This window comes from Schistocerca serialis, chromosome 1, assembly GCF_023864345.2.
Source record: "Schistocerca serialis cubense isolate TAMUIC-IGC-003099 chromosome 1, iqSchSeri2.2, whole genome shotgun sequence".
Taxonomy (NCBI): domain Eukaryota; kingdom Metazoa; phylum Arthropoda; class Insecta; order Orthoptera; family Acrididae; genus Schistocerca; species Schistocerca serialis.
The window spans coordinates 769390028-769408693 of record NC_064638.1 but is presented as its reverse complement, the minus strand read 5'-3'; the positions used below and the strand labels follow the sequence as shown (position 1 = coordinate 769408693).

The 18666-nt window shown below is 38.2% G+C and overlaps 1 protein-coding gene across 3 annotated transcripts in view; it reads right to left on the bottom strand.

The window, feature by feature from the left end:
• Nucleotides 1–18666, bottom strand: part of LOC126458184 (uncharacterized) — a 186529-nt gene that overhangs the window by 134747 nt on the left and 33116 nt on the right. The gene's annotated exons all lie outside the window — the stretch shown is intronic.

Here is an 18666-nt window from a genome sequence, read left to right as displayed (position 1 = left end):
CAGACACCATTATTAATGAGAAATGACAAAAATAAGAAAAATAGCTTACAAACTGATCATCCATTTTCACTCACAGATCTTCAGGAAGTAAAATTACATTATGTAAGTAATAGTGAGAGCATTCCATCAGTTTTATTTACTTTTCATTGTCTTTTGGTCAGGTTTCTCGGTGTTCTATTACACTCGCACAAGATACACTTCTGAATTCTGGAGGCTAGTATGTCAGTAAACATTAAAACACTTCCAGTCAATTTAAGAAGACATTACTGTAGTAAATAGTTTTATATCATAAAAATAATTTGATACAGTTCAAAATACACAACTAAAAAACTCAATGTTATTGCAGAATCAGACAAGATTATGAAGTTCTGCCATCCTGTTCTCTGAGAAAGGGTTTGAATGTTTGAAATTAGTTACAAAATTAAAAATAGTATTAAACAATACAAAACTGAAGTACTTGTGACTCTCAATTTAAGCTCCTTAATCTGATCCTATTTTTTTGGATGTAAATCACAATAAAGGTCTAGAAATACAATAGATATTAACAACATCACTGATAGTATCACCCTGCCAAAATTTATTCCTATGAGTACCTAGACATTAATTAAATAGTAGAGAATTTAAAGTTATTTTTCAAGTAGAGATTTCACGATGTCATTTTTACTTCTATGCATCTCTCGTAGTTTGGAGTTTTTGAACTACAGACTACTTCTCCTACAGCAAAAACCACAATGGGATCAAAAAGCAAGAAGGTGATGCAGAATTGTATGTTGTGAGACATGTCAGAGGCAGTGATACAATAGAATGAGTAAAAGAAATCAGATAAATATAATTTTAATACAGTCAAAAATATTCATGGTAAGTTTCAGGACTAAAATACAAATATGTCCCTTTCCACCCCTTCCTGTCTTATCAGCCAAAAGTAACAAAGTATTTCTATTGTTCAAACACTTGCTTCCAGTTATTATAGACAGATAAAAAATGTAATTTTTTTCTTGTTTTTCATGATAGATACTACTGCTCTGTCTTTCCTCATGTTAGAGATCCACGCATCATGGATACAACATAACTGGATGTCATTTCTGTCCCCAAATCATCATTAAGATAGGATAGGATGGTTAGACAATTTGCTTGAAGTTTTATTGTGCGATGCATTTCTTAATTGGAATAGGACAACATGACTGGCATTTCCTTACTTTTATGAGGAAAACAGACTAAAAACCATCTGTCTGGCGACTGTACCCACATTAATGGGACTAGAACTGAACTAGTACTGTTAATTTACTCCTCTTGCTAGCAAGTACTATCCCTTTTATTTTATAATGTTAAGCCTACTTTTATTGCGGGAAAATAAAACAAAAACACAAATGAGATTGCTTAAGGGAAAAAAATCATTTTGTTACAAACAGTTCAGACTCTGGTAAGTTCTTAGGGATTCGAAGCGCCTTTTATTTTTTTACCATAAAAATAACAAAAAACTGTTGGTCCAAAGATTATAATTTGAAATCAAAGATAAATGAAAATGAATGGGAATAATAGTTTACCTTCACCTTAATGCCACATAATGAAAGATGATCTAGCTAGTATGTAGAAGTCCAACTCTCAATATTAGAAGAAACTGTGTAGCACACAAGAATGTTCTAACTTTTAGAACCATAGATTCCTTCTCCAATGAAAGAACACAGGAGACAGTTGTGTGAGGTAGTAGAAAAATGCAGTAGGAGGAGGGTGATGTTATTAAGAAGACAGATGAAGAATAATCATGAGGTGCAAAAAGAAAGGAAGATGAGGAAAATGGAAAATAGAGTTTTCTGGTGAAATGTTATGGGTTAAAATCCACTGCAAGTCAGATCAAACACGAGACAAAATGGAATAAAAAGGTTAGAATAAAAAATAAAAGCACTGCAAGATGAACTAATTTAGAGACAAGAAAGGAACGGGGAAAACTGAAATGTCTGTGTATGTTCAAATGTTCTGGCTGATTTCTAGTGGCCATCCCTACATGACATGCTGTACAATGAACAGATGCCCATTAGTATGTGAAACAACCAGTCACACCAATGGCTATGAATTTACCAACATTTGAGCTGAAGTATATGAATGTAGTAGGTGAGTGTACGGTTGTATTTGAGTGGAACTGCTTGAGGGGGGAAACGATTGCAATAAATTTAACTTACATCTTCAGTGCTTTCAAGAGAACAGTAGAACTAAGGAAAATACTGAAGATATGAAAAGTTTAGTGAAGGTGAGAGTCAACACTTATAGATAGTGGTGTTATCTGGGTAAGAGTACTTAATTATGGTTAATAGCAACCAAGCTAAAATAACTTGTTACCAAACTAAATTTAAATTAATGAAGAATGTGCAAAATAGTAAAGACTTGTAGGCCAAAACAAAACTTGCTGACCAAACCCTTTTTATTTTCAACACATACAGTTGTTAGAAGGTAATAAGATGAACTTAAGTTTATTTTTGTACAGTATTATCAAAAAAAATTGAGAAATAGTTCTCAGCTGAATTATGGAGTACCCTTAATTGCTAATTGGGGATGCTTTTCCAAAATGTTCTGTACCAACAATTGAATGACACAATAACATACACTGAAAGGTCCTCTTTTCTTGGCAAAGAAGGAAGTCATGTGACAGAGGGCCCAATTCTGGAGGCATGTTAGATGGATGACATTTTGACTCAAGGATTGCACAACAGTATGTTAACACAGCTTGTTGCCCTCGTCCCCAACCCCTTCTCCTCCCAATCAAGCATGGACACCAGATCATATGACATTACTTCACAAGTAAATGATGATCTCCCAGATGAGAATGTGGTGACAGACTAAATGCGGACAATGTCAATGTTGACTATGTGAATAAAGCACAACCATTCAAATAACCTATTGGTCATTAAATCCTCCCTTCAGAAAACACTGCACTAGGAATAGACCTCTCAATGAATTTAATGGAAGTAATCATTTTCATGGTATTATTTCATTTAGGTGCTGCAAGAGCAACACAATCTTTAAACTAGACTTTTCAATGGCATTGGCACATCTGAACCATTTTGTGGCTAACTGGGGCTGAGAATCTTCCAAACGATAATAATAGCTGCTTATTAGGTAGCACTTATTTTTAACTTACTCCTTATATGGAGCATTAATACTTTTTGCTGATATAATTAATACAGTGTGTGTCTAGCTTTTATGGAGAAGAGGGGAGGAGGGCATTCCCGCAATGTGCATATCACATCTTTCACCATATTCTCAAAATTTTGTATCATATTTTCATGGAAAAATTCAGATTCAGGAATCAATCCAACAAAAAGTTAAAATAAAACTAGTTGCTCCTAATTATCAGCACAGTAGCTGAAGAGCATACCTGTTCCTTTGAATAACTGAATAAATTTCAATTTCTGTATAGCATTTTTAAGCAAATATCTTCACATCTATACTGGGCAATCCCACATACATCCAGAATGAGTAAACAAAATGAGTTACAGTTTTTTCTAAGTAATGGCAGACTATATGTTTTTAATGTTTATAGCGGCTGTAATATAACACTGACTTTTTTTAATGGATTTATGAACTATTTGTATAGTGTGGGAAAGAGCCTCCTAAGAGAGCTTCAGTGATGTAACATGTACGGAACTTGATCAAATAGTATGAGGCTTGACTGAGAAGTAATGCCTCCACTTTCGTTAACTCTTCAACAGCTGGCAGTATTGGTACGCTGCAGGTACTGGCTTTTTCCATAGCCTCTTCTCTACAGCTCCAGCTGACAGGAAGCCTTAGCATTGAACAGTTGTGGTATTACAGTGTAAAGTATGGAACCTTGCGCAGACACTCGGTTGATGCGATTTAAGCAATGTGCAGTCGTTGAATTCTTGACAGCAGAAGGTGTCACCCCAAAAGAGATTCATCAGAGAACGAAAGCAGTTTATGATGATTGTGTTGATGTGAGTACTGTGTGTCATTGGGCGAGTAAATTTAAAGATGATGAGGCAGGAACATCCAAAATGTGTGACAAACAAAGAGTTGGACGCTCTGTGACAGCAACCACCGAGTTTCACAAGCAGAATGTTGACAGATTGATTCAGGATTATCGTCGTATCACTCAGAGAGAAATTGCAAGCACAATCACCGTTTCACAAGAATGTGTGGCTATCAGAAGATCTGTGCGTGATGGGTACCCCAGATGCTGACGCCTGAAATGAAAGTGCACAGACTTAATGGGTACACCATTACAACCCGGGGACAAAATGTCAGTCTATGGAATATCGACACAAAGACCTGCCCCAGAAAAAGAAACTCAAGACGCAGCCCTCAGCTGGAAAAATCATGGCCACAGTGTTCTGTGATGCAGATGGTGTTATCCATGTTGATTTCATTGATGGTGGAACAACAATAAATTCAGAGCGTTACCTCACAACACTGCAAACTCTGACATGACAGCTAACAAGGGTCCGAAAGGAAAAGAGAAATATTTTCCTGCAGCATGACAATGCCAAACCACACACTTCAAGTACCACCACAGCAGAAATTCAGGGACGTGGCATCCTCCATACGGTCCTGATTTGGCAATGTCTGACTTCCATCTGTTTCTGATAATGAAAGACAATCTGTGGGGCATCATTAAGCTTCTGATGAAGATGAGAGAACTGTGAGACTGAGGTTGTGGAAACAGAGTGTCAACTTCTTCCATGACGGCTTCAGAAAACTTGTTCATCGTTGGCAGAAATGTATTCAATTGGCTGGTGATTATGTGGAAAAGTGAAAATTGGTAATTAAAGATCACATTCTAAGGATTATTTCTGTGTTTGATTCATTAAAATATTCCCATCCAAAACCAATTAATGAAGGTGGAGGCTTACTTTTCATTCAACCCTCGTAACAAGATAAAAGCTCCATAAAACACGGTTCCACCACCAGAATAAGTGATTCCGCAAACGCCTGCCCCACTTTACCAGACACAAACAAAAATGCCACTCATGTATGGCTCATGTGTGCTTGAAGCTCATCAGATTCTGCTCTGCTGTTGTAGCACTCAGACAATTTACTCGAGAAATGATTCAGAGTTTCACAACACATACAATAGTCAAAAAATATACACATCAGAATATTGAAAATAGCACACCACAAAGGGAGCATCAAATTGAAATGAGATGTATTAGACATATTGATACAGATGAGAGATTCACTTGATCCCAAAATCAAAACATGTAAACAAATAGAGTGAATATAAGTAAACAAATGTAGTGTAATGTCAAAAATTCACTAAGCCACCTTCTGATCTAATACATGCTGCAAAAAGGTTCAGCTCAAGCTGATTAGATGTCTGTTGTTTTGAAGCAGAATGGCCAACAAATCTTAAACAGCCACTTCCAAATCATGTACAGAGTGACACGGTGGCATCTGGCATTTCAGATGGTCCCATGCATAGTTTGGGGAGCAGCTAAACCATGAAAGAGTTGGAACATAACATAGGAAGTCTTGAGCATCTTGAGCTGTATGTGGACGAGCATTACCTTGCTGGAAAAGTGCCCCTGGTAGACCATGCAGGAGAGATACCAACTGCAATTGAAGAATGTCATGAACATAACACTAGCATGTTAAGGTTCCACATACCATAACTAGAGGGGAGCAGCTATCGTAGGCTATAGCCCCTCAGACCATTATCCCAGCTGACAGTTGTGTGGGTTGTGTGCATAGACAGTCAACAATGTCTCAGTGTTAATGGCGGTACATGAAAAGGATACCTGAATTGTAAATTCACACACGCAAGATGTCTGGAAATGGATTGTGGAACAACTGGCACCTGTACATCTGCTTGTATTGTGGAGCGAGTCATTGTAGGTTCACTGATCACTTGCAACAATCTTTTGATATTCTCACCTCACTGTCTTGCTGGTTACTCCAGACCTAGTAACTTGCACATGGATGCCATCTTGTGCCCACTGCTCCCAACATTGTTTGATGGAAAACACTGAACAATCGACCTGGTGAGTCATATGGCATGCTGACCAGCCTGTGTTTTCATGCCAATAATTAGGCCCCTCTGAAACTGGCTTAATTGTGAGAAATGTCATCTAACACATCTACCTGGCATTCTGCACCTGCTAACATCCTCCTCAAATCAGGATGTGACCTTCACATGTATGATTTGTCTAATATGTGTCATTTAAATAGGGTCCCCTGCCTGATTGCAGTACCACTGCAGGGTCTGTGGGCTTGTGTATTGGCACCAAACTTGGCATTCACATATTGATCTCACCGTACTTATCTGCAAAGATTCACATATCTACCTTTCTTCCCTCTGTGTGCACTGTTTTATGTTCCTGAGTGTATATGGTTCTCATTTATCACAAATGTCACCAAACTGTTCGAAGACAGGTGGAGTTACATGACAATGCCAAGCCTTATGATCCAATATGCAAACACTTAAAAAAATGTGTAAAATATTCTCTGTTTCCTAATCACATGAAATCTTAGTACAATTTTCAGTGTTCATGAAATCCTCATTCATCTTCATCAGAGACAACTGAACGTCATGACTGTTGTTGTGTTAACCATCTACAGCCCAAAGATGAATTGTTGTTGATTGGTGTACAGCAGCATTACATCATGTGCCCAGAGCTTGTATTTATGTCTGCACTACTGGTGCAAGAACACAAACAATTCAATGCATTTCTGTATATCTTCTCAGTATCAATAGCTCACTTCCATGCAGTGTCAAGATTATAGCTCTGTTCCAACTGAAGTTGTTTTTGCACACTCTAATTTCTACTGCTTCTTTGATAATAGATCCCAGTTTGTGGAAACATGGGAAAAGATTTTAGTTTCATCCAAAATTATTCTGTGCTCAGCAACTGCTGATTTCTCAAGTTCTCAATTAGTAATGTGCCTTCAGTGTTCTGCCCAGATGTTGGTAGTAGTACGGTTAGATTAACTGTTGAAGTTGCTACTGCACTCACGACGAATCATAACTTCATGGGTTCTAAGATCAAGACTTTCCTTAACCAGATGCAGCATCTCCTCTATCTTCTTGGCTGATCAGGAAATAAGCCATATGCCTACACTTTCCCAGTAACCTACCTATTTTGTTAAATGTAATACTGCAGAAAGGAAGAATTAAAATAAGTAGATTGACACATGATTGTCCAACTTTTTCATGTTTCCATTCCTTGGAGGTTGCTAACTTTATATTTCGAGCCCTGTAGCCATTCTTTTGGGCCACATACTCAGAAATCAGGTTGTCCTTACCATAATCTACTGTAGCTCTACATACGAGGATCATTCAATAATTAAAGAGACAAATTGGTTTAGGGAAAAAACTGTTAGTAGGGGAAGTTTGGTACTTCTACGGCTTTAAGTTGGCATCACTGGGATGAGCACTGATCAGCTAAAGTATCAACATTGTTTTGTTTATAACCTCAAAAATACATTTCAAGAAGGCGTGTCTGCTTGAAACATCCAAATTAGTTGAACAACATTCTGTTAGTCATTTTTTACTTGCCGAAGGCGAGAAACCAGTGAATATATATGTAGAATGTCTAAAGTTTATGGTGAAGGTTGTATGAAGTGTGCAAATTTTTAGAAGTCGGTAGAGCAGTCCAAAAATGGTTGCGATTCAATGACTGACGAACACCGTCCTGGCCGACCAGATCTGACTGCACCAGATATTATGCACATTGTTGTATTCAGCTGGGTGTCAACAAGCCTTGTATGATGACTGTTCATCCAAACAGATGCACAATACTCAGCGCTTGAGTACACCAAGCCCAGAGCTGAAGATCGCAGGGTGGTTGCTGAAGATCCCCAGGCAGTTCCGCATACCTTACGGAGGATGTTGTTTCGATTCCTCAACTTTTGAGCTAAGGTAAGAAGGTGTTGTTTGAAGCATAGTGTATGGTCCAGGACAACACCAAGATCTTTTGGGTTCCAATTATGACAAACAATTCTACCTCTGAAACTTACTTCCAGTTTTACATTCAGCAGCCGGTTATTTAAATGGAAACAACACACTTCTGTTTTACTCACACTGGTTTGGAGTCTCCAAATTTTGAAGTAATTATCTACTACAGACTGGTCACTGATTAGAATCTCTTCTGTTGTCTTCATTTCCTGGTGTTGTACAGCTAAAGCCAGGTCATTAGCATAGCAGAATTTTCTGCACAAAGTGTCAGGTAGATCAGATAGGTATAGATTGAATAGTAATGGTGAGAGAACTGATCCTTGGGGCATTCCATTATTTAACTTCCTCTCCTTACTTATGTTGCTTCCAGTGATTACCTGGAACTTCTGATTGCTTAGCATGCTGTTAATTAGTAGAGCCATTGTTCTGCAGGGTACGATGCTGAGAAATTTGTAGATAAGGCCTTCCCTCCACACAGTGTGGAAGGCGGCAGTTAGACCAATAAATGCTACAAATGTTTTCTTCTTCATTTGGTACCTTGACTCTATGAGGGATGTGAGAGAAAATACTTGGTCATAGCAGCTCCGCCCTGGGCTGAAGCCTGCCTGTCAACTTTAGCATTCTCTAGGACAGCACTGCTTATTCTGTTATACACTAGCCTTTGAAAAGGCTTGTAGCAACAGCTAAGTAGGGCAATGGGGCGATAGCTTTCTACCATGTTGCTGGGTTTGTCAGGTTTCAGAACAGATATTATCTTCATCTTTTTAAACTACAATGGAAATTAACCAGTCAGCAGGATGTCATTGAAGAATTCTGCCAGCCATTTCTTAGCTTGTCCTCCCATATGGATAAGGAATTCTGCATGGATACCATCGAATCCAGGCAGCTTAAGAGGTTTGAGATCCTTCAGTCCAGAGTCAATGTACGAAATTGTGAAGGGACGGGCATAATCAGATGAGAGAGATGCCATCTTTTTCGGGTCATGAAGCTGTCATCTGATATGTCTTGTATGTTTCTTGTCGGGAGGCACTCTTGATGTAGTAATGATGTGGGAAGCAATTTGGTCTGGTGTTACTTCAGAATTTTTTCTGCATGCTGGTGCACTGCATGCTGGGAGGTAGCTTTGCTCTTGTCCATTGGTTTAACTTTAAAATACCCTACACGTGCCTCCTGGGTGGTGCTAATTGAGCAACAGTGATTATAGGCAGCCAGACTATCCATAGGATCTCCTGGCAATGACGTATCAACTAAACAGCAGAAACAGTTCTTTTTAGAGCACATTAACAAGAAACATTGGACCAACTATCAGCCTCCTTCATCTGAATATTGAAAGCTTTAGCAGGGCAAAGTGTAGCTACCTGTCAAAATTTTTGCTGGACGACAATATCAATTTCATCGCCATTCGGGACTGCAGTTTATGTAGGAGACTTCAATAGTCACCACAAACTTTGAAAGTACTCTCAAAATGATGAAAATGGGGGCATGCTTGCAGAATGGATTGAAGAGAATGATCTTCATCTAGTGTTTGATGCCAAAGATCAAGGCACTTTCAGGTCAGCTGCTTGGGACAAGGATTCAAATCCTGACTTATGCTTTGTTAGCTGTAACGAAAGTGGCTTTCCCATCAATGCCACAAGGAAAGTGATAGATGTCTTTCCTCACAGACCTGTAATAGTACAAATTGGCTGCATGGTTCCTGTCATACGATCACAATGAAATTTCCAGAAAGCTGACTGGACAAAGTTTTCAACAGAACTGGATAAGACCTTTCGCTGGATACGTCCATCACATAAGAACTATCAATGCTTCATTGGTGCAGTGACAGCAACAGCTAAAAAGTGTATGCCAAGAGGATACAAAAAAGAATATGTTCCAGGATGGAGTGACGAAAGTGAAACACTGTACCAACACATCCAGCAAAGTGGTGACCCAGAGATAGCTATGGAACTATTGTCCAGCTTGGACATGTCTTGGAGGCAGAAACGAGCAGAAACAGTCGAAAATATGGACTTTACCCACTTGAGTAGGAAAGCATGGAGTTTTCTGAGAAGATTGGGAGGAAGTGCACCAACATGTTTTGCAAAAATAAATGCTTTTTCTTCCAGACCAACTTATCTTGTAGTTATGGAGTGACTCTCATATTAACATATTTAAAACAAGTTCTCTTCTTGGCAGAGTGGTGAAACCTTTGTGCACTAAGATATAAATAAGTGGTGGTGGTGGTTAGTGTTTAACGTCCCGTCGACAACGAGGTCATTAGAGACGGAGCGCAAGCTCGGGTTAGGGAAGGATGGGGAAGGAAATCAGCCATGCCCTTTCAAAGGAACCATCCCGGCATTTGCCTGAAACGATTTTAGGGAAATCACGGAAAACCTAAATCAAGATGGCTGGAGACGGGATTAAACCGTCGTCCTCCCGAATGTGAGTCCAGTGTGCTAACCACTGCGCCACCTCGCTCGGTATAAATAAGTGTGTGTCAGCTTGCGGCCTACTGAGTGGCTGAGCCATACAAGCAAAACATCTAAAAATGGCAGTTTTCCTTCTCCTTCTGACTTTACACTGATCCAAATGTTCCGATACATGCTGTGATGTGACTAGTGAAGTGCTTCATAGTTTTGGCACCATACGGCTGCACCCTAAATCTGTCACAAACATGCCCTCCGAAGGAACTTTCATAAACAAAGTGACCATATCTGGGTTGATTAATATATTGTTTGGATCAGCTCTGATTTGCATGATTTTGTCAATGAACATCTGAGAGTTTTAAATATGATGTTTTCAGTGATCAACTATGGAAGTCATTAGCCTGATAAGATAATTGGCAAGCTTGTTGATGGGGGAACCAATGGCACTAGTAAGAGGTCCCAATGGAATATCATCTTTGTGGATTTTTGGTAAGCTTTACAGCCTGGAAGGTCTAAGATCTTGATCTCTGAAATTCTTCATGACATCATCAGGCAGACCAGAACTGAGGCATCAAGAAGCCCAGGGGAATAAGTCACTATTTGAAAAATATGAGTTAAGTGCAGATTCATAAAGTTAAAGTACATTAAAATATCTTGGCTAAAGAATACAAGTGAAAATTCAACAGTGCTGATAACTACTGGCAACAAGTTGATGTATGGGGGGAATGGTATCCTTGGAAGCCAACAGGGGTAAAACTTCATCTGAAAGCCAACAGTGATGTGTGACGCATTTACCTCCATTGCTTTCTAACAATACAGCTGTTTACACAAATGTCGTGGTGAGGTGCTACCAATTCAGTGATGTTTACTTTGAAAGAGTTTCATGACTGTTACTCTTATTGAACTACAAATGAATACAGGTGGGAAAAAGTTTTTGATGCTTGGTTTTAAAAATGTTGTTTACATGGTATTAAGCAGTTTAAATTGAAAGTTGTGAATGATTCTTCTGGTGAACATAACTTGTAATTTGATGGTAAATAATAAATATCCTTTTAAGTTCACACACAAATTTAACTTTATTTAATGAATAGAATAATTTTCAATTTCTCAGATTATTGTTTATTTCTAGACAGTGGCAATGACAAAACATATATGACTGTTTTTATGTTTGGATGACAGTAAAAACTACTAGTCTACATATTAAATTCTTTATTATGACCTAATGTAGTAGTGACTGCTAATGTAACATGGGTGACCTTAACCTGTTTTCTTTTACTGCAATTTTTTTGCCAACTGATAATGAAGAGATAGTCAATGAGACTGCATTAGATGATGCTTACTCTTCCAAAACAAAAGTAGATCACTGTTCCAGAACAAGACACTTCAGAAGAGAACACTTGTGAAAGCAAACAACAGCACATGAAAACAAACTCTGGGAAAGAATCTACAGACAGGAGAGGAAGGTTTCATGCTGGTGAAACACTGAAAAACAATCCTCAAGAATGTAGATTCAAGTGCAGTATAAATGTACCTCAAATGAAGTACCAAGAGATTTTTGATGATAACTGGAAACTGAGTAACCATGATTTGTAAACTCCTTTTCAATATTCTTCAGTCACACTGAAAGACCAAAAAAGAATTAAAAAAAGAAACAAAGTAAAAGACAGAAAATTAAGTGCTTAGTACTGCCAGTTGTTGTTGTTGTGGTCTTCAGTCCTGAGACTGGTTTGATGCAGCTCTCCATGCTACTCTATCCTGTGCAAGCTTTTTCATCTCCCAGTACCTACTGCAACCTACATCCTTCTGAATCTGCTTAGTGTATTCATCTCTTGGTCTCCCTCTACGATTTTTACCCTCCACGCTGCCCTCCAATACTAAATTGGTGATCCCTTGATGCCTCAGAACATGTCCTACCAACCGATCCCTTCTTCTGGTCAAGTTGTGCCACAAACTTCTCTTCTCCCCAATCCTATTCAATACTTCCTCATTAGTTATGTGATCTACCCATCTAATCTTCAGCATTCTTCTGTAGCACCACATTTCGAAAGCTTCTATTCTCTTCTTGTCCAAACTATTTATCGTCCATGTTTCACTTCCATACATGGCTACACTCCATACAAATACTTTCAGAAATGACTTCCTGACACTTAAATCAATACTGGATGTTAACAAATTTCTCTTCTTCAGAAACGCTTTCCTTGCCATTGCCAGCCTACATTTTATATCCTCTCTACTTCGACCATCATCAGTTATTTTGCTCCCCAAATAGCAGAACTCCTTTACTACTTTAAGTGCCTCATTTCCTAATCTAATTCTTTCATGATTCTTAAACCAAGTGTTAGTTATGATTATGTTGTGCTCTGTGCAAAATTCTACCAGGCGGCTTCCTCTTTCATTTCTGTCCCCCAATCCATATTCACCTACTATGTTTCCGTCTCTCCCTTTTCCTACACTCGAATTCCAGTCACCCATGACTATTAAATTTTCGTCTCCCTTCACAATCTGAATAATTTCTTTTATTTCATCATACATTTCTTCAATTTCTTCGTCATCTGCAGAGCTAGTTGGCATATAAACTTGTACTACTGTAGTAGGTGTGGGCTTCGTATCTATCTTGGCCACAATAATGCGTTCACTATGCTGTTTGTAGTAGCTTACCCGCATTCCTATTTTCCTATTCATTATTAAACCTACTCCTGCATTACCCCTATTTGATTTTGTGTTTATAACCCTGTAGTCACCTGACCAGAAGTCTTGTTCCTCCTGCCACCGAACTTCACTAATTCCCACTATATCTAACTTCAACCTATCCATTTCCCTTTTTAAATTTTCTAACCTACCTGCCCGATTAAGGGATCTGACATTCCACGCTCCGATCCGTAGAACGCCAGTTTTCTTTCTCCTGATAACGACATCCTCTTGAGTAGTCCCCGCCCGGAGATCCGAATGGGGGACTATTTTACCTCCGGAATATTTTACCCAAGAGGACGCCATCATCATGTAATCATACAGTAAAGCTGCATGCCCTCGGGAAAAGTTACGGCTGTAGTTTCCCCTTGCTTTCAGCCGTTCGCAGTACCAGCACAGCAAGGCCGTTTTGGTTATTGTTACAAGGCCAGATCAGTCAATCATCCAGACTGTTGCCCTTGCAACTACTGAAAAGGCTGCTGCCCCTCTTCAGGAACCACACGTTTGTCTGGCCTCTCAACAGATACCCCTCCGTTGTGGTTGCACCTACGGTATGGCTATCTGTATCGCTGAGGCACGCAAGCCTCCCCACCAACGGCAAGGTCCATGGCTGGAATACTGCCAGTATTTACTTTATTAGTTCATAGTGTTATTTACTTACATTGACTTTATATACACTCAAATCATTTTAATACTATTTGTCATAGTAAAACTGTTATTTCTTAGGTAACTATGATGCAAAAAGAGTTTTGTATGTGTGAAAACCCTGGCCCGATGCAAGAGAGGGCCTAATGGCCCTAATCAGTGTAGGTCCAATAAATAAATAAAAACAAATATGTGGGGGAAGTGTTTGTAAAGAATTTTTCACTTAACTTTGTATTAGTCTAAGTAGAGGATTGACAACGTTGTATCAAAAAAAGTAAAAGGCTCTAACACCATAGTTTCACATAAAGATCAGAGAGGAAAGGAAGAGTCAATCAATAAACTCTCACAGGAATTAACTGATTTACTAAAAGACCACATCACATCAACAATTTTCCTAAGCATATGAGTTGCTGTACCAGAGCAAGACACCCCACAAATAAGTTTCTTTCTTCAAATTTAAATATTAGGAAATTTATTGACCTGTATAAAGAATTTTGTACAACAAGAAGAGCTGAACCTGTAAAGATTCCATTTATAAGTATATATTTGCAAACCATTTTGATCTCAAGTTCTTAGCCTCACTCTGATTTGTGTATGACTTGTGACAGACTGGAAAACCTCAAGAAGAATGGCAATGAAAATGTTAGTGCACTCAGAGTTCAAAAGGGGATCACAACTGGGGAATGTAGAAACTACAAAGCAGGCAAAATCTAATGCAGTTGAGTATTTTAGAGATGAAGAGACTACTGCAGTTACATGCTTTGATTTCAAGAAAACTTCCCAACCCCAGTACTTGCTTGTAGTTGGTGTTTTACTGCAGACAGTTGTGGACATACAATTTTTGCATCCACGATTTAAAAACTTCTATGGTCACAATGTTCATGTGGCACAAAGGTTAAGCTGAGCAAGGTCACCAGGAAATTGCAACCTGCTTATTAAAATATATTGAAAACTTTGCATCTACCATCAAATGCATTGTTGCATTTATCGATAATTGTGGAGGACAAAATAAGAGTGCTGTAATGATCAGGTATTGTTCTTATATTGAAGTCAATACCCAGAATGAGTGTGTTGATCACGGCTTTTTTGTACAAGGTCATTCATTTATGGAGTGTTACTAAGATTTTGTTGTTGTTGAAAATGCAAAGAAAACATTTCAAAAGATGTTTGTCCCACAACACTGAGAAAGACTTGTAGTAAAGGACAACTGCAAATTTCTAGTAGTTGATATGTGGAGTTCCTTCTTCAAATTGGAAGACTCTTCAGACAAATACCTTGGATCAAAAGTATCCAGAATACAAAAGATGACATGGTTTTGACCAGAAAAGAAAGATACTTTTACTTCACTTTTATAAAGACTATCTCAGTGCGCCAGTGGCTTTTGCCAAAAAAGATTTTAAACCTTAGAAAACATTGTGCAGATGGTTTCAAAGATCTCCAGAACTTGAGCAAAAAATCATATCGAATCATATCAATTTAGCAAAATACAACAGTCTTCTAAAGCTTCTGGATTCCTCCTCCTCTCCTTCTCCCTGTCCATAACAAATTCATTCTACAAAGAGCTAAAATATATAGCAAAGGCAGGATAGAAAGGAACAGAGGGGGAAAAAAGCATGACAAAGAGAATGGTAACGATGAAGAAAACCTAGACTGTGAGGCACCAGATAACATTTATTTTACTGATTTTGATCAAGAATAAAATACCTTCTGATAAGTAGAAAGGAAACATTGTTGCTTACCATCTATTATTTCAAGTATTTCCTAAAATACATTGCTGTGCTAATACTTTTCACTTCTTGTACTATTATTGTATTAACATTGTAAGAATTTCCTGCAATACACTGATGAACTGACTTTCTTTTTTAGTTCAACATTTTTGCTTAGAGGTTGATAAGGCTAAGTGCAGTGCCTCATCAGAAATGTGCTGATAACAGTAATACCATTGGTTGAATAATGTTACATTTTTGGAAAGAGAAATAAAACCTTAATGCTAATAGAAATATAAAGTTTTAGAATGAAACATTTACAGAAATAATTATAATCTATAAATTTTGACATTACTTTTCTCAGAATTTAATGTGTCACCTCCTTTGGCATCTTTCCACCTCAATTCTTCAGCAGATCTGCTGCTTGTCTGCTTTCTGACACACTAGGGACACATTTTAGGCATTTGTACATATTATCCTTGACAGAAATGACACTTTGTTATGATACTCTGAAGCACTAGGAATCGCCCTGGCATTTCATCCAGAAGCACAACCAGATCTTCATCTCTCTACAAATCACAGAATTCCTCTCTCTCTGCTCCACTGATTTTTTTTTTTTTTTTTTATTTAGTAGACTTAACTGTGGCTAATATCTGACTTTTGGCAAGTCTTACCCTGTCAACAACACCCGGTTCCTTTTCATCCTTGTTAGGTAGCTTGTAATTCATAAGGGCAAAATTCAGTTCTCTGTTCAGGGCCAGAATGGTTCCTTTGTCTAGGTTCATCCAAGAGTTTGATGGAACATCAGTCTTGGTCATCAAGAAAAATCTGCCATTTCTGAGCACTGTCTTGATATAGGACACGGCATGAACTATGGAAAGATCAAGATTTTCTCATTCATACCTATGAACTGGAATGGAACCAGCATTAAGGAGTCATCAGCTACAGATAAACAAATTCAGTGAGATAACACTGATGGGATATTGAAACCAGGAAAGCTAAGCCAGGCACCAACATCTTGCCCATTCACTTTGAACAGAGTCTGTGGCTTGCAGCCCAATGCCCTTGTACTGCACATGCTGAATCAGAGGCTTGTTTCTCTGGCAGGGCTCTCTGATGTCACTCTCTCCTGTGATGACATTACAGCATCACCTCTTGGCACCTGTACTTTTCTAATGAATCAGTGTATAAATTGGTCAGCCACAACAGGTATCCCCATTTGCACCTGAAGATGATGAGCAGCTGCCTCACCCAAATACTGTGCACTTTACACAATACGATCCAACACAATACCAGAGAACCTTCCAAGCAGTACAGCAACATTTGTTGGATCTCTTTTCCTGATGATGGGATAGTTGTTCAGAGCAATGCTATCTTTTTACTATTTTATGAAGTTCCACCCTTCAAATGGCACAGTAAAAGATATAATTGTCTACTCAAAAAAAAATTCTGTGTCGTAATTCAGTTGCTATAACAGTAAAAATTATTCTGGATCCATCAGAAAATTTGTCATACTGTATCCTATAATCATGTAAAAGATGCATCTCAACATGCTTTCTCATTCTATATATATCTCGGGTGTCATCTCTTAACAGGCCCATCCTGTATCTACCTATACAACCTTCACAAACTGTCAGGTTAAGAAATTAGTACTTATGTCTGATGAGCAAACATAACTTATAATAAAATTTCCTCAAATTTTTATTACTGGTGACACAGATAGCACTACGTATCAACTGACAACTTATCTGGTATAGAAGTAATAAATTTTATACACAAACCATTCTTGTGAATCAGTTTTCTAATAGTGAATACTGTATCAAAAGCCCCACAGCAGATCCTGAGATTTGCCTTCAGATACTAACAAACATGGAGAGACTAATTTATAATGTGTGTAGATAATACAGGATGGGTCACATAAGACAGAACATCCCTTTTATTGTTTAAACTATTTGAGATATATAAACAAGGTTTTTGGCAAGGGGCTAAGAGGCACATACTTTTGTTATGTCATAAAGAGCCTTAAATTATGAGCCAACTGATATTCAAACAATTATGATTTTTTTAAAATAGAATGATATACTTTTTTTAATGGCATCCGAAAGTTTTGAAAAGGTGAGTACATTGATACAATTCTTGTTAATTTTGAGGTTGAAATTCTTCACAAAAAAGTCCAAGAATTATTCTAAAATTGAAAGGGAAGTTGCTGGACTCAGCTATCGCATTCTAAACACATTCATGTCAGGCTATGTATCTAGCCTTTCAACTGTTTACATGTCTGCATTGCAGAACTAACAGAGCTAGCAGTAGGTCATTTCTGCTTCAATATTTCTTGCACACAGTCATGCACACCAATCAGAAAAAGTTAGACACGTTACTTTTATATGGTGAGTGTCAAAGAAATGTTGTTGAATCAGTATGGCACTATAGGGATGTCTATCCTGATAGTTGCTGTTCTTTGTGCCAGGCACTTGCATGAATTATTGGGTCAATAGTGCAAGTAAGTAGCTTCGGTGTCACGAGGATGAAGACTGCAACTGACAGAGTGCTTGAAGAAGCTGTCCTGGTTACAATGCTTTTCAGTCTGTGTGGTGGCACTAGACAAATTGCCAAGGATTGTAATATCAGCCAGACAAATGTAATTTGCATCTTGTGTGCCATGAAAATTCCACCCTTATCATCTGTCATTCCATCAGCTACTTGGAGGGTGTGACTTTGAACATCATATAAAATTTTATATGTTTGCTCTGCAGCACCAGGATGATGACACTACATAATCCAATGCACACTCTTTACCGACAAAACAACTTTTACTAATCATGTTAATGTAAATTTATGTATTTTGCACTACCAAACAGCATGCAATCCATGCTACATTCTTCATCAGGTACAATACCAATGACCATGGAGAGTAAACAAATTGTGTGACATCCAAGGAAATTCCACTGTGGTACCTTAATTTATCCCAAGGGTGTTAAACAGAAAAACATACACACATTTTCTTATGAACATTCTACCACCAAATAAGCAAGAGTGCATGTGGCTTCAACACAGTGGCTGCCCAGTGCACTCTTCCTGTGTTGCAGCACAATAGTTTCCTGACTGTTGGTTAGGATGGAAAGTTGCAGTACAATGGCCAGTTCTTCTTCACTTCTTTCTAAGGGCAACACTAAAAGATGCAGAGTATCTTGAAGCCCCAACTACATCAGACAATATGCACCATCAAATTGCCACAGTATGCAATGGAATATCATCCAATGTACTTTCATCTATTTATCTCTTGAGCAGTGGTTGCATATGTGCCTTGTAGTAAATGGTA